The sequence below is a fragment of the Mytilus californianus genome, unplaced genomic scaffold (genome assembly GCF_021869535.1).
Source record: "Mytilus californianus isolate M0D057914Y unplaced genomic scaffold, xbMytCali1.0.p SCAF_6, whole genome shotgun sequence".
NCBI lineage: Eukaryota > Metazoa > Mollusca > Bivalvia > Mytilida > Mytilidae > Mytilus > Mytilus californianus.
This window is the reverse complement of record NW_026262712.1, coordinates 70899295-70911459: the sequence shown is the minus strand read 5'-3', so window position 1 is coordinate 70911459 and position 12165 is coordinate 70899295. Positions and strand designations below refer to the sequence as shown.

The 12165-nt window shown below is 31.9% G+C and overlaps 1 long non-coding RNA gene across 1 annotated transcript; it reads right to left on the bottom strand.

Moving 5' to 3' along the window:
- Positions 1-7679: 7679 nt before the first annotated feature.
- LOC127705907 (uncharacterized) lies at positions 7680-11821 on the bottom strand. The gene is made up of 3 exons (XR_007984085.1): positions 11422-11821; positions 9299-9463; positions 7680-8013 (listed from the first exon to the last, which is right to left on the bottom strand). It is a non-coding gene; the product is annotated as an uncharacterized LOC127705907 (long non-coding RNA).
- Between the last annotated feature and the right edge of the window lie 344 nt (positions 11822-12165).

Sequence of the window (12165 nt, the reverse complement as noted above, 5' to 3'; positions counted from 1 at the left end):
AGGAACCCGAACGGCCTTCAACAATGAGAAAAACCAATATCGTATAGTCGGATATAAAGGCCATGACATGGAAAATGTGTAACAATTCAATTGAGAAAAAAACCTGACGGAATAATTTATAACAAAAAAATGTACGAAAAACAAATATGAGAGACATTGACCAACGACAACCACTGAACAACAGGCTCCTGACTTGGGAAATGCACATAAAGAATGCGGCGGTGTTGAACATTTTGGCCGCCGCCAAACCCTCCCCCTAACACGAGACAGTGGTGAAACAGTACAACATAAGAACAAACTATAAAAATCAGTTCATATCTTGACTTATATCTAGAAATTTACAATGAGGGTCGGTTGAGAACAAAATTTAGGATAAAAGAGATGGTGTCAGCGTCCAAATTGTGATCTTTCCATGTCTATGTAGCAACGTTCCAGTAGCGCCTGCATATGGAGTATCTATCTTCTAGTTGATACAATATTCAAGAACTTGCGTTTACGATCATGATTTCCTTGATAGATGATTGCTGCTTACAAGAAAGCTATTAAACTAAGGGTTCCAATTGATGAAGTTGAAGTCTTCCCTTCGAAAATTTTGCGGACGTCAACAGGTGTTGGTTGACCGTTACGGAATATCTGTTTCGCAAATTTTTGACAACGGATATCTGAAATGCCATATCCCAATATAATTCTTATATGATTTGCATAGTTACAAATACTTGGATGTGATTAGTCCGTTAGAATTTGTTTCCTTGGGTTACTCTTCGATAGACCATGTTCCTGAAATATTTTCGTTACCTATGTAAACATATCTTTTTTTCACATGTGTAAACTGGGAACCGACACACAAACTTCACATATGATTTGCAAATTTCCTTAACTCTTTTGCTAGTCTTGCAATTATTGTCTGGCCTTTATCATGATCATGCGGCATGGGTACAGACTGACACAACAAGAGTAATAAAAGACCTGGGGTAAACATGAATGAGACAGCAACCGAACGACACATCTAGAAGTCAACATAACAAAAGACATGTGTCTAAACAATATTCGCAGCTCTAAATCATTCCGTGTCTAAATAACATAATATATGCAACGTTTCGACCTCTAATGTAATAAATAGCGTCGAACTTATTTTCAATATTGACTTCTTTTAGCTTACTTGACACATTAAAAGTATGTTAACCCCCAAAACAACCGTATGTTGAACTTCAACTACCTGTTTTGACCATACAATGATTTAAAGTGCACTTATAAAAGAAACAATCCTTGAAAAGTCATAATTTGAGGAGAATAAGTAATTATGAATGAAGTGATAATAGTGGAGATTAAACTTATTTCTAAAAGAAAAACATCTATTCATTTATACATACTAATTTTGACAATTTTCTTATCAGGGAACAAAGTGACATTCTACAATCTGTATCAGTGTCATTCATTTATTGTGAATTGATCACTTAGAAAATGTATTTTAAATCGTGCAGGTCACAAAGGTCTATTCATTATAAACCTGTAACAATTATAAATTTGTATTTTATGTATACATAATTATACCTATAATTACTTTGAGTGATAATAAGTACTATCGGCGAAACGATCAAAACATCAATTAGATTAGAATTAGAATTTGTAGTAATAATTGTATATATAATTTATCTTCAATGCACTTCAATTGGAAAGAGAGAGAAAGAGACATTTTCAATAGTGTTGAATAAATAATGCTGTTCAAACAGTATGTATTCTGCGTGCCCGCATCGCATACTTGATGTTATGGGTTCGATCCCCATGCTAGCCCAAAGTTTTAGAAATTGGTATTTGCTTTTTCTAATCCAAGCAAATCACGCGATATCTCAAATATTAATAGTACAATATTGTCCTCCACAAACACGAACTATCTGCCGCTGTACATTAACCAGTCGAATATAAAGTTGTAGGAGCCAGATCCTAACTTGTGTTCTAAGAAATAGAAAGTAATGTAGGAATCCAATTTATATAAACTAAAGGCAACTCGGTGTGAATTTTTATTTTGAATTAAAAATCACCTAAAATAAAAAAATAAAAGATCTTTTTGGAGATTGAACACTATAACACAATTAGTTTTAATATACATACGTCCTGTGTTTCTATTGGAGATAGACCATGGGTTTTAGAATTCTCTATTATTCCCAAATTCTGCAATGTATGATTTCCTGCGAACTACTCATGTATTTAGTTGAAATCAATTGAACAATTTAGACAAAGTATTACTTACATATAGTGGAGATACAACACAATAAAAAAAATTCTCTAATCTTCCGAAAAGTGTGGAGACCAGTATAACTAAAAAAAATATAGAACGCAGAAATCTCGTATTATAGTTATATAAGGAGATAGATAATAGTATTGCACCTGGATCTAAAATATATAGCTATGTTTATTTTGTTATCAAAGTGGACAATTAATTACCATACTAATATACAATGTAAGGCCAAAATATTTCAAACAAAGGGGAGGTATTATAAGGTCATTTTTTGGTCCCTCCAATTCGATAATCTAAAAGTATTATAAATCTATCAAATAACATTCTTCAGATAATCTGTCAGATATAAGTATTTATATTTTTGAAATTTGACTTGCATATTTGCAATAGGGCTTTAAACTTCTTGAATGCAGTGTTCAATTTCATAAACTGCCAAAATAGCTTAATTTTGAGATTTTGTCATTAAAATTTATATGTAAACATCAATTTAACCCAAGAAGGTATTTTGCTACAAAATGTATTTATACCGATGTTTATGTTTGTAAAATATAATTGTTTGTTGCTCATATCTAGTTTGTCCAAAAGCTATGTGTAAAATTGTCATTTAAGTCAAATAAGTTTGTCCAAAAGCTATGTGTAAAATTGTCATTTAAGTCAAATATGTTATTTTATGAAAACACAGTGACTCCCATATCAACCCGAGGCGGAAGTAAAGGGCTCATATGCATATGGGTATGAGAATCATACCAGGACCGATGTGGCAAAGGGCATGCTATAATCTATTTATCACATATTTAATAAAATCTTCAAACGTCGAATCATTGAAATTAGCCAAGATTAGTAAGATAAATATAGGACATTGTTCATCTCCTTCAGTGAAATATTTTCTATATTCAACTTTACAAAGTTCAACTACTGTTCCAAATGATAGTTCTTGAATATTATAATGTCATGTTGTTTTCCCTCAGTGTTTAGTGTTCTTTATTTGCTTATCATATTCAGCTGTGTCATTTCGCTCGAAGTTGCCCGCCAACTTCCTCGTCCGCGATTATTGTAATGAGTGCATACGACGTCTGACAGCAGGGCAGAAATATTCAGTTATTTGTAGGATAAGAACTGATCGCGCATGTAAATATTTGCTTACGGAAACAAGTGAGCACAATCATGAAAATAATTGACGTTAATTAGAAAGACAACACAATATACTGATTATACTGCAGTTTCAGGCGACTAAGTATGTACATTAGAATACACGGTAGCGATATACAACAGCTCTTGTAAAACGCAGACAATGTTATCTAAAAAACGATTGGATACAAGTACCAGGTAAGGACATACTTTTATATTCTTCCTGTTCCTGTGGACAACAAAATACTGTTTATTTCAGACTATGTTTTACTGGTATAATTATACTGGATTTCTTAATTGACAACATAGCAATTTAACAAATGATCGGCATACCCATGGAAACCAACTGTGCTCCTCTTCTTGCCGACTTGTTCCTTTCTTCGTATGAGGCTGATTTCATACAGGAGCTTCTTAGGAAAAATGATAAGAAGCTAGCATTTTCCTTTAACTTCACTTTCCGCTATATAGATGATGTCCTATCACTAAATAATTCAAAGTTCGGTGACTATGTTGAATGCATTATCCCATCGAACTTGAAACTTGAAACAAAGGATACAACAAATACAGTTAAGTCTGCCTCATATCATGACTTACATCTAGACAATGAGGGTCGGTTGAAAACAAAACTTTACGACAAAACAGATGATTTGATACGATATTACAGGGCTTGTGTTTCCTTTCATGATTTTTTGATAGAGGGTTTCTGCTCACAAGGAAGCTAATTAGACAAGGGTTTCAAGTGGTGAAGTTGAAATCATCCCTTCGAAAATATTACGGACGCCATCACGAGTTGGTTGATCGTTAAGGAATATCTGTTTCACTGATGACGACGGATATGTTCCAATCATCGTAACCACAATCCCAGAGCACCTAAGTTCACCCCCGGTTATTGGTTGGGTGTGTGTTGCTCAGCCTTTAGTTTTCTATGATGTGTTTTGTATACTGTTGTTTGTTTTTTTACTTCTTTTTTTTGCCATGGCGTTGACAGTTTAGTTTCGACTTATGAGTTTGAATGTCTTCTTGGTATCTTTCGCCACTCTTTTAGAATGTTCCTTTCCATGAAATACACACTGTATTTTATTCAAGACTTTGCTATTACATGCACGCAGTGCTTATAGTTGTTTATATAAACGAATAAAGGCTGCTTTGATTATAATATAATTTTGAATATAAGTAATTTTTTACAAAAGTTATTTTATGCACATACGTCTAAATACGTGGAACGGATAACCTAGTGTTATACAGGGTTTACACCACAATTTTCATATACTTGTCATATGAAGATTCTTGTTAAAGATTAAAATTTGACAAACAAATTATTACGGAATGAAATTCTGACAGTAATGAATGTTGAGCAATAAAAGTAATTACATTGTAGTTTGACACACTTTAACATATGATAATTACAAAGTACATGCAAAATGTCATTTACAAAAATAGATATATTCAACATTCAACAGTTTTCCAGAAGCTTAAAAAAATTAAAAAAAAACCAAAGCATGTCAATTTTACTTATCGCATACCCATTGTTGATTTACTTATGCTGTCTTTTATAATATAAATTTAGTTTTAGGGACAAATAAGATTGTCCAAGTAATAAAAACAATACATTTTACAAAAGCTGTATCATATATATATGACGCGCATACTAAAAAAATGTATCTCGTCAGAAAGTTTAATTTTTTATAGGATTTAACAGTTTTTTTAAAGACTATTGATGTGAATAAAACTGATCGATTAACTCTTGTGAGTCAGTCACAGGCCGAGTTTAAACATCAATAACCTCTAAAAATGTATTTAATACTTATATTTCTCAACTCAAACATGTCTTATTTGTTCTTTCAATTTCAAATTTCTTGGTACCCCAGGATTCGAATGATTTTTATTGCGCTTGAATAAATCAAAGTAAAATTGAAATAGTGTTGAAATGGGTCACGAAAGCAGTTTCTGCAACATGGTCTATCGAGTGTAAACAAAGGAATAATCCTTACGGACCAATCACATTGAAGTATTTGTATATATGCAAATCATATAAGAATATAAATGGTGGCCAGGATTCTTAACTCAGTTGTGACATTTTAACTCTGTCATAGTTTCATATGTCCATTTATGTTTATCCAGCACAATGCCAGTTTTGTGCCAGGAGTGACTCAACGAGTTTAATGGAGCAGAAAATGCTAACCTTTCCTGAGGACCCGTGTACGCCACCGTTTTCAGTTCATTTATAAAATCAAAATTGGAATCTCGTGTATTGAATGCTATTTATTTTTAAAGTAAAAAGGGCCAAGTGAGCTTTTCTCATCACTTGGCGTCTGTCGTCCGTCATCCGTCGTCGTCGTCGTCGTCCATCGTCCGTTAACTTTTACAAAAATCTTCTCCTCTGAAACTGCTGAACAAAATTTATCCACAATCATCATTGGGGTATCTAGATTAAAAACTGTGTCTGATGACCCTGCCTGCCAACCAAGATGGCCGACATTGCTAAAAATGGGACATAATGGTAAAATGCAATTTTTGTCTATTATTTGAAAACCGTTATAAATAAAGAATATGTTCAGAATGTTGACCTCTACCAATTGTTATTGACGTCAAAACTGTCAGGCGACTTCTTATAGGAGTTATTGACTTAAAATGACACATTTTATCATTATTTTTTTTTTCATTTTTGCCTTTATTTATCTCGAAAGAATTTATTGCAAAAATGATCAGCAAGAAAAGATCTATGAATAAGTATGCATGGTCGAAATCATCAGTCGAATCCTAATGAGAGTTATTGCCCTTTGATGACGATTTTTACCATATTTTTTTGCGTTTTTGCCTTATATCTTGAAAATTATAATAGATAGATAGAAACTTAATTAACTAGCAAAAATGATCAGCAAGACAAGGTCATCATTTAAGACAATAGGGAGGAAATTTTACGACGACTCCTTATTAGAGGTATTGCCCTTTAACGACGACTTTTATCTTTTTTTTTTGCGTTTTGCCTGATATGATAAAAAATTATAATAGATAAATAGAAACTTTAAATAACAAAAATGATCAGCAAGTCAAGATCCACAAACAAGTCAAATTTTTCCGATAAATTTAGTAGACTGTCAATCTTCATAGGAGATATTGCCCTTAAATGAGATTTTTTTGTCATGAATTTTATTCTTGTCTACAATGTTTGAGAGAGTTCATTGTTGATTATACACATAGACCTAGGTGAGCAACACAGGCTTTAGAGCCTCTAGTTCTTCTTTTCTTTTGAAGATGCTGTTATTTTGCTTTTTTTTTAGTTTAGTTTTAGTTTTAATTTGCTCTATGTATCCTTTTCCATTTTGTTGTGCCTGTGACATTTTGTGTCGGAAGCGAGAACAATCATACATTCCGTCGTCGGTGTCAACATTAAGGTTCATTCTGTGGTTAAAGTTTTTTTAAAACTTCCATGACTCTGTTAATAATAATCATTTTTTGTTTATTCTTTTATTCGTATCTTACTGATAAAACGACTTAGTTTTATTTTGCAGTTAACATTAAGATACATTGATTTTACGAAAATTGGACAGAAGATTTTTTAAAAGACTGTATGCAGTGCAAAATGTTAAAATGATTTTTTTTCTGAATTTTCACTTTTACTGAAAAATGGACCTTCGTTGTTGCTGTTATCATTTGCATACTGTCTGCGCATCAATAACTTTGTCAAACCTTGAAGGAATGTTCTAAACTCTAACATAAGCTACTTCAAAACCAAAAAATAGAATATGAAGAAAAAGTTCAATTAAAAAAAAAAATCGTATTCTACTGATTAATTTTTGGCAGTCAACATTACAGTTTTATTCTTACAACAGCAATAACAGGCGCGACGCAGGGTTCTATGGAACCATTAACATTTTTGTCCCCGACATTAACACTTATTTCCGATTGTGACTGTCACCTTGAAACAAGTGTCGCGTGCATAGCAAGAGATGTTTACCTTTATGCATGTGAGCAAGCTCCGTTTAAACATCGTGCGATTTTGAATGTGTTCGCCCCCGTTGATATGACAGCTCTACACATTACCTTGTGCATCGGATAATTCAGAATTATACAAATCACATTATTCGTCTGATATTTAGCTCAACAATGTTAGATCAGCTTTTTCTGCTTTAAGGAAGGACAAAAATTCGCTCCCACAAATTTGGAGATATAAGTGTAGGTCTAAATTTCAAAAGAATTATATGCTATTTGTATAATTCTCAATTATCCAATGGACAAGGTTATATATATAAAGTGAATGATGTTAAAGTTACGTCATTACACATATAGTATTGACAAATATGGTTGTGTCTGATTGAAGCTGTTAAAACTTTAATTTAATTTAACAATGGTAACACATCACAGAATCAAGTAACAAAAGCGGTCCTTTCTGTATATATTTAAGACTTATAATTTCTGTCCACTATTTTCTTATAGTACTGGTTCTTTGGCATCTTTAATAGGAAGAACTTGGGAGATTGAAGATCTTTTACCGTATTTATGTGTAAGGAAGAATGTTGTAGCAAACATGAAAAACGCTAACGCACACGTGATATTCGCAGCTATAGCGATGTAAAAGGACGTATCTATGCTCATACCATCCTTAAACTGGGTTCGGACAACAATTAATGCTAATGTAGCTGTAAAAACTGAAAAAAATAAAAATAAAGAATGTGTAAAAATCGTATATTTAAAAGTCAATGTAGATTAAAATAATTTTGTCCAGGTATTGAAAAATTTAGTGTTCATTATATACATATTTTTCAGTTTGTTCCAATATTGTGTTGTCATACTACAGACCCCGGTTAGGGCAAACATCTTTAACCCCGTTACATGTGTTATGTGCCTGTTATAAACTATGAACCTGTATACCAGACTGAGTGGTTGTCGTTGGTTGATGTCTGTCATTTTTGTTTTTCGTTTAATATTGTAGTATAAGACATTTACATATGTTGTCATACCGGGCCTTTTAGTAGCTTACTATACTGTATGGGTTTTCCTCATTGTTATAGGCTGTACACTGAGTAACCTGTAATTGTTAACTTTGTCCTTTTGTCTATGGATAATTGTCTCATAAGCAATTATACAACATCTCCTTATTTTCATCAGTTTGAATGTTCATTTTTAGCAGGACCATATCGATACATGTAGACATAGGTCTCAAAACACTCTGTTTTGATCAAGACAAAAGTGTTACCTCCCAAAGCTAAAGTATCAGCAGACTGCTGGACTAACAGTGATATATAGTTAATTAACTGATTCTAAATTAAACTGATTTTTAAATAATTCAATGCATCGGTATATAGATAAAATCAACTATCAATTTGATCAATACTTTTATTCAATCAAAGTTAACTATGTCAATGGTTGCGTTTATACCCAGAAGAACAAGTTAAAAACAAACAACATGTCTTAAAGATTTAGTAAATAAAACACACATTAAAGGACATATTAAACGCTTTTTGATTAACCTGTGATATTGGCTTTAAAATATCATATGATACAAAAAATACGAATTATCGATTTATTTTCTGTCATCTCATAACATTATTCAAATGATATGTTTTACATAGAGGCTTAGAATATAGGTATAAAAATGGTTGTCATAAACGCACCAGTGATCTTTGAGAGTTATGTCCCTTAATCTATATCAACTTTAGAAAGCTTCCACTATATAAAGTCATACATCAAAGATAATGTAATAAATCATTTTTTGCATGATTATGCTTTTTATATTGTTGTAAATGTTTGCATGTATTCGGTTAAAAGTTCTATAGAGCTTATGTTTTGTAGATCGTAACTATACCGAATCTAAATATAGCTTTCGTATCGTATAGTATAAGCATTACGCCTGTTTCGAACAGAAGGCCTTACAAGTCGAAAAGGATTTAATTACTAGTATAAGGATACAACATATTAATATCTTATTGTTACCTGTAAATCCTGCCGTGGATAATATTGCGATGTCCGGTTTTGTTGATCGTCTAAGTTTCAAATCGTTTTCGGTTGTCATTATTAGAGTTCCAATTGTGATAACAACATTAGTAAAAGTGGATATGGTGGCTATAATTGCCAATGCTCTGCATGCTTTAACTGCCTCTTAAATAAAAAAAAAGGATATGTGTTACTTTAAATTTTGGTATGCAAGAATTATTATTACTTCTTACTGTCTGTCTTCATTGTCAATGTTACCTTTTTGATATTATTTCAAATGGATTTTTCAAGGGTTAGTGCTTTTTTCTATGATACGTCATCAGGCAGTGTCACCCTCAAAGTATAGCTGCGATGATTTTTGTACAGATTTAAAGACCTTTAAAAAAGGTCTTTAGGATGTAATACATTTATAGTAAACTGGCCCTACCTCTTTTGGTTTTGTACTATTATGTTGACAAACTTTCCAGTATTTCATGTTTATACCAAGATTATTCATGGAATTTTGCGGAGTTTTATTTTATTTCAATTTTATACATTTTCAAAACTCTAATGCATTATAATTCATTTTGTTATGCATTAGAATAAGAATAACAGATCTGTAGTTCTTCCAGTTTTAATTTTTACACAGTGAAATCGAGATAGTGTTTGCAAATAGGTTACAACAGATGCGGTTTTCGTGGGAGGTAAACTGTAATAGCCATTAATATGTACATCTATGAGTCTGCTCGCGAGAATTTTATCAAGTTGTTGTTTACAAAGCGGACTAAGCACGTCATTTTAGAATATAAAATAATCATCCGCATATCCATACAGTGTAAACCAATGATACATGTCACAGGTAATGTTCAATGATTCGTTTTCCTTTATCAACGTAACAAATAATTGTTTTAGTTGATATACATGTTATCTCTCAGTTTGGGCTTGTTTGAATACAAGACGTCATAATAAATACCACGGACATGTACGTCAACATTGAACTAACACTATATTAAATGCAGTAAACATTAACAAAACAAGTTCTTTTTCCTTACCAAGACAACAGTACAAAAATTGCAAAATTATCACTATGAACAGAAAAAATATACGCTTGCAAAGGAAAACTGATCTAAAACTTTTATTCTACGTGAAAGATTCAACCCCGTTTCTTAACCATGCACAGTGCTAGTGATATCATTCTTGCAGACCGCATGTACGATCACAACTATCGGAGCTGTGATAAAAAAAATGTAAGATTGACTTTTAAATACTTCAAACGGATAAAACAGGATATTTTTGCACTCTATAGAATAAAAGAAAAATGCCAATAATTGTCTTATTTTGGTTATATGATAGGTCTAACAGATCTGATTAAATATACTGTACGGATTATAGCACAAACAATAAGTATGAAATTTCAAGTTATATTTTTAACTTTCCCAACTTGTCGGGTAGGTTAATATAGATATGAACTGTATGAATTCAATCATTCAAAGCACTCCAGAATACACTGTCATAAAAGAAACGTTACCTATAAGAAGTTTCGTTGACTCGAACTGCACAGTGTTTTCAGTTAAAAAGGATTAAGTAAGAAAATGTTCCCTTCCTTGTATATTCTTAAACAGTAATGCATGTGTCTTAAGATTTTGAGCCTCGTGTTCCCAAACACTAACACCACATCCACCAAAAACGATAAAAAATGAAGCACAACACTGTTCAAGAAAATAAGAAAGATACACTTTTTTCACATTATAACCTATTTACATTGCACATGAAGGATGCAACTCATTCGTCACAACGAATTAATAAAATGTGTTATCACGGATAACAATTTTTCATATATATAGAGATTTCTTCGAATATTTGAAGTTATTTGAAGAAATATTATTGTGGGATAATGAATTAGATCCATAGGCCACGTAACATATCTTTCCGAAAGTTTCATTTCGTTAACTTAAAAAAAAATTTTTTTTATATATATCTCGATTAAAAGTTCTAGTAGCAGTTTTATCCTCTTCTTTCCTTGATTTCTGAGTATAATTATTGTTTTAAGAATAACTCTTTCGTTATTTTCTTTTTCCTTTTTTTATTAAGAGCATGCCAAAACTAGACAGAATTCATAATACATACTCTATGTAATTTGTTACCTTCTGAAAAGTAGCCACTTGTTGATGAATCTTTAGTTCCAGTTATAGTTCCATCTTCTGCTACACCTGGAACTTGATGGGAAAAGACTGATACGGTTGAAAAATAATAATTCCAGATTCCGATATCCGCTGTCGTTGTAAATGTATAAGTTATGGTTATAATCCCAACGCTTGCAATAAATGCTTGGGTTGACCCATTAATCACAAATTCATATAATATCCAGTTTTGCTTTATTTGTGATGCTATCAGCAATCCAATCGTTGCAAGTGAAAACATTACACCAAGATTGCTTAAAATGAAGGCAACTTCTGCCTTATTCATATTTTATATCCAAAGGATTCTTTCATAAGTTATCACCAGCTATTCATTAGGATGGAATAAAATGCGTTTGTTCTACAGTGGAACAGAACTTTAAATAAAAATTATTAACAACTCTGTTCGTTTTAAGGTATTTTAAATTAAAAGAAAACAGGTAACTGTATTATTTCATGTACTACGCTTTTTAAAAATCCCTCTTGACAATTTTGTTAAGGTTACTCCGTTAAGTCTCCATCGTAAAATATGTTATTACTACTTATTGTTTCAAAATTAAAAAACAAACTTTTAAAATTTACTTTAAGTTATCAACTAATGCTCGGATGGTCTAATTTAGAGATTTTCTAAATAAAAGTGATCAATAAGCCGATATGATACATAGGTCATATGGAAAAATTCGGCGTTTTACGTTTCCGCATATTGGCATT